This window comes from Acyrthosiphon pisum, chromosome A1 (genome assembly GCF_005508785.2).
Source record: "Acyrthosiphon pisum isolate AL4f chromosome A1, pea_aphid_22Mar2018_4r6ur, whole genome shotgun sequence".
NCBI classification, from domain to species: domain Eukaryota; kingdom Metazoa; phylum Arthropoda; class Insecta; order Hemiptera; family Aphididae; genus Acyrthosiphon; species Acyrthosiphon pisum.
The window spans coordinates 27,518,837-27,524,811 of NC_042494.1; positions in this window are offsets into that span (position 1 = coordinate 27,518,837).

Below are 5,975 nucleotides of genomic sequence, written 5' to 3' on the forward strand. Positions count from 1 at the left end.
GTTATTCTGCTGTACCTATACTGAACATCGATTTCAAGCGATGCTGTGCCAAAAGCATGTTGTTTTACCGTAGAAACACGTGCACATATTGTTTATTACGATTTCGCTCGAGCAACGTCGTTTGAAATCGATTTTACGATTTCAGGAACTTGTGAGCACATAATTATTATCCCCGGCGGCGTACAGCGTGGTCCGACATAATATACGATATTTAAGTCGGAAACAAATGGTGAAAACTCGTTTTTAACAATGCAATATTATATTATGATATGCCTATAATGGCCTATAATGTATAATATGACCATATGATATTATAAACATATTAACAGTGGATCAACTATGATGTGGGGAGGTGTGATATGTATCTTTGATATTTTTGTCACGGTAAGGAGTAAAAAAAAATTTTAATCGCATGATATTATTTATATTCATACATATTTTTTATTTTGATTATAATATACGTATAAATATATTATGCTTGACATACTATATATATATATATTGTAAAAGTTCACTGGATAACCGCAAATAGAAGAATCGAGACACTACGATTTCTTTAAGATTAATGTTTAGTTTAATTAAGATTTAATTAAAATATTTAATGCAATGCGTTTTCCTATAAGTAATGGAAATCACTTGACCTAAAGCTTATAAAACACACTCCGGTTGATTTGTATATTGACATGATATATAATCACCTACATCATACCCACGACATTGAGACATTTAATATACCTATTATTCATCCGCAATTAAAATAAAACTGTTGTCGAATAATATTAATTGTTAGTCTAATTTTCAAAGGGGGGGGGGAGGTAATGGACTAACCCTCGCCCTATTTGCTAACGTACAAATACCTCTGAAATACTTTTGCAACGGCACCTGGAAACAGGGTTTGCTACACTGCATGTCGCAGTAGGGAATCGAGTAACAACTTCGACAAAATAATGTTCGTAAAAATCAAATCAGGCAATGACAAAAAAATTCCGATAACTACCGGTTGTGTCGGGTTTATTAAACAATGTAAATATGACGAACAAAATAGGTACTTGCATGAAGGTACACATAATATCCTAGATAGTTGTACATGTCACATTATTGTATATTTCGCGCCATGAGTAGTATATAATATGAGACGGATGAGAGCAAACGATTGAAATTCAATCCCTTTGTCACTTGACGACAGACAGAAATATCAGGAATCAATTTGTATTCATCTTTTCTCAAAAAACCGTTTCAACACGATTATAACAATATATTATATTATAATATTGTTATTATCATTGTTCACCTCGTAACCTATGTAACGTATATCGTTTTGTGCTAGTCTCGCGCCGTACACAATAATATAATAATATGTTACGGATACGATTTATTCTTTTGATTATGCTAATTAATATTGAAATATATACGCCAGTTACGATGAAATGCAGGTCATGGCGCTATCGCCGTAACAGCTAATGCGTCTCCACCCGGCTGACTGTGCACTTACTATGCTTTTATGGATAATGCACTACCTACTATAATATATGTCAACCCGGGTATAACACTGTACACATTTAACTAGGCATTTATATGAGGGTCGTTACGAAATGTCCACGAAATGCACGACTTTCTATATCCGTTTTAAAACTAAGGTATACCCACTTTCCGTATAACACCTAGTGTGTGTATGTTTAACAGGTTTTGTTTTCGCTTTATCATTGAATACCGTTTCGAAAGTCCATAATTTCAATCCCGTCCGTACATGCAGATTAGTTTTTAAACTCAGAACTGAAACAATTATATCGTCACTAAAGAATTGAACCGTTTATTCAAATTTTATTTTTTATTATTAAAACAACATAAATAAATCATAATTTATGATAACATTCAAATTGAAGCAAGTACAACGAAACGCATACCATTGTTTTAATTATATGATGATTGTATGAATAATACCTATTTCAATCATATAATATGATACACAATCGTACATTACATTTTGATTAAGGTAAACATTTGAACAACATTGAGATTACAATTATATATTACCTATGGGCTACAGTATATATTATAACAGTCTAGAGCTAATAAAACGATTGTCAATAAGTAATAACGTATAAACGTATACTGAAAAAATATTATATCCTATGCAAAATATGACTGTAAAACAAAATATTTTGGCTTTTTTTGTTGTTGTTTTTTTTACGTGCTCAGATTCCTATGAAATTTTCTGGAGGGAAAAGCTTTATTTATTGCGAAAATATTCAGATATCCTAAATGGACAATGGACATATTATTTACTTCATAGTATTATATTATAGTTTACATATTTAAATAAAAATTATTATTGACTGAAATATAATGTGTGCCTATACGTCATAGACCTTTAGTACTTACCTTTTGACATTTTTAAACGATTCGATCGACTTGCAAAGTCAACACAATTAAATGTATTATATAGTTGTATGTGATTCTGATTTGAAAGCATGTTTGAGTATTGGCGAGTTTAAAAGTGAAGTAGGTTCTATAACTTTGATTTTAATATTTACTCCTCACTACGATGTAACTAGCTCTTTTTCAATAAATTCTATAGAGGTAGCTACAATTTATTACTTGAGAAAGTTTTGCTTTCAATTGAACGAAATGTTCTCTTGGAATTTAATTTAAATAATTAGCCCCGACTGATCAATATTTCTGATATTAAATTGTATACCTATATTATAAACCAAAAACTATAATTTGTTCTTATTTTTTTATATTCTTCGGATTTCTTTTCTTTTGTTGCAAAATAAATTAACTTTTAACCAACCGACACCTAGCTTGAATTACTTATTAAAATGTATAGTTTTGTTCAAAATACTTATAAGCTATAACATGGAAAAAGTTACATTTTTGTCATTAACTTTTTTATCAAGTGAATAATGTTTATGTATAATTTTCTTAACTAAGTAGTTTTTTTAAAGAAGAAAACCCTTTCTCGAGTCTCGTTGATTTCAAAAAGGTATAGTTTATTGATTTCGGATAACTATTATTCTACACAGTACCTAAACACTAAAAAGACATGAACGATTTATGACCTGAAAATGGTTGAGCAAATCGACCTTTTATTATAAATTATACTATTATACTTACAAATGTACGTAAATATTGCCTGAAATCTATTAAACGAGTGTCGGGCTGTAGATACCGTTGCGGCGTTGCTTTAAGACCGTTTGCGATAATAATACGGCCGATTTCTGGCGGTAAATAAATATGTAAAACAAGAGCGCGTGAACTCGACTCCACAACTAGAAAGTCAGACATCGCGTATATAGAAGGTATATATACCTAACCCATATAATATATTACACGATGGTTGTGGACCGTTTGGGACCCGGACGAGCGGCAGTGGTCGTATTTCACAGACTTGCACGGGCATGGCAGTCCTTTAAATGCAACATACAGGGCGATCCAATTAAATCAACTACACTAATTTACTCATTCTAATCTTTTTTTTGTAGGTTTTACAACAAAAATTTCATTTTTTTTTTAACAGCGCTTAAAGAATTTATAAATATTGATAGTAAAATGATTTATTTTTAAACGTTTACTGTTTAGATATTCAGAATAATAGCAGGTGACATATTATTATATGATATAAACAATATTTGTAGTACCGAGTTTGTTATAGATATACTAGTAAACTATAAATGAACATGGTGTACATGAAAGTAATTATGAGATCCACAAAAATAGTATAATGATATAAAAATTTAGATATTTTGTGATAATCAACAGTTATTCAAACTATACCAGACATTTTTTTTTTTTTTTAAATCTCAAAATTTACCAAGAACAAAGCCTGTTTCGTACATCACCCTGTAATCTGTAAGAGTATTAATATATTAATCATGGCATAATAACACGTCTACGCACCGTGGTGCGGCGACATCCCGTTAGGCCAACATAATATAGATACCATAAACATATTATACCTACGACACCTGGTGAAAATGTCACAGATTTATAATATACATTTATTACCTAAGGACAATGCTGCAACAACCACTAAGGCCATGCTGCAGCAAACGATTGATCGCCATTCGTTGTTAACACAGTCTAAAGTATTATGTGCGTGCATCGCACACATCATGAAAATGTTGCAAGTAATTAAGGTATTATATTATATTATTAAAATAACATAAATAATTTATTGTATACGCCATGTGTCTGCGACAACTCTTCCGTGACCGACAATCGATATGTGTATAACCTAGCACTATCCCAGCACATCCTGTATAGCGTGTACATATTATATTGTTGTATACCAACGCGTATTATTATATTATATTGTTGTATTCCAAAGCGTATTATTATAACTATACAAATATGATAGATTATTTATAGATCGAAAAGCCGAGATTTCAATGAAAACAAAAATGAAATAATTTCAAGGTGTTGAGTAAGTCAATTGCTGGTTTTGTTCCATTATTTGAAAACAACAGCAACTATAATCAAAAAATTATTTAAAAAAAAAAAACTAAAAATTACCGAAAAAAATAGTACCTATTGCTTTTGAAAAATTATAATTTTATAGCTGTTGTACAATATTTTTTCCTAGTAAATTTGATCTAGGGTTTGTTTATAAAAAATTGGTAACCATGGATTTTATTAAATTCTAACTATATAGGTACAATATAATTTATTTATTTATTAATTGTCATGTAATGATTTAGCAAGTTTTTTTAAGTTAAATCTAAAAGTTTTATAAAGTTCATAGAAACGATTTGAATAGGTAGTATATTATTATGTACTTAATATCTGAACTTAGTTTCACCCCTACATATATTTTCAAATAATGACATATCAGTTTTGGTCTTTGCATATAAATGGCGCCACACACATAATAGAGACATATCATATTTTGCCACCACTTGAAATATATGATTTCTACACTATTTAAATGATAATTCAAAAATTAACAAAACGTACATATCAACTTCTGCCATCTTTTCACATATATACGATATTGTTTTCACTATTTTTTGTAAATTTTTTGAATTTTTTTTTCAACCAGTTTTTATTGTTATACAGCATGTCCCAGAAGTCCCGTATCACCCTTAATATCTCCGTGGAAAATCAATATATTTTAATACAGTTTTCTTTACAGTCATAAGTATGGAAATTCAAATTGAATAGCATAGTATTCAATTTTTTTTTTTCAAAAATTCAAAAATTATTAAACAATTTTTTTAGACAAATAAGTTTTTTAAATTTTCAAGATAGACATTTTGTTGATCGTATTTTTTAAAACAGTTAAAAAAAAAATATTAAAATTTAATGAAAATTGTTCAAGTTAGAGCTAGTTACTATTCGAAAATATTCAAAAGTGTGATAAGTATTCATAATTCGTAGGTATTGACTAGAAAAGTAACCAAAATCTATAACGGAATCATAATTACATATTTAGGTACCTATACATAATAATATTATACATTCGTCTTGATTATCTTTGGGACGTACCTACAGAAAGTGCAAGACAATACAATCAGCTAAATAGGTCAAATTTGTATCGCAATGATTTGTCTATGTGTATTCTATACTCAGAAAATGTCAAAATGCTATATCTCTTCGTTATTACGATTTACAATCTTCTACTGGAGCACAATATTCTCACACGCCAAAATAAATTACGTTCAACAAGACTTTATTACCATAGTATTATTATTATTATTATTTTCAATGCACGTTTGAAGGTAAGGTTTAAAAGCGTCGACGATCGTGCAAAATAAATAACAAAATAAATAATAAAAATAATGACAATCATGAAAATAATATTAGTGATTACGTATCATATCCGATCACAATAATAGTATGATGTATAAGATAAAAAGAAGCGACAGAAAATACGGAACGACGCTGAATTATGTTTTATTACATGCGTATCAACAACAGCGCATGAATTATACCTGAAATTCGAACTCGCGCTGTGTAATAGAATATTATATTAT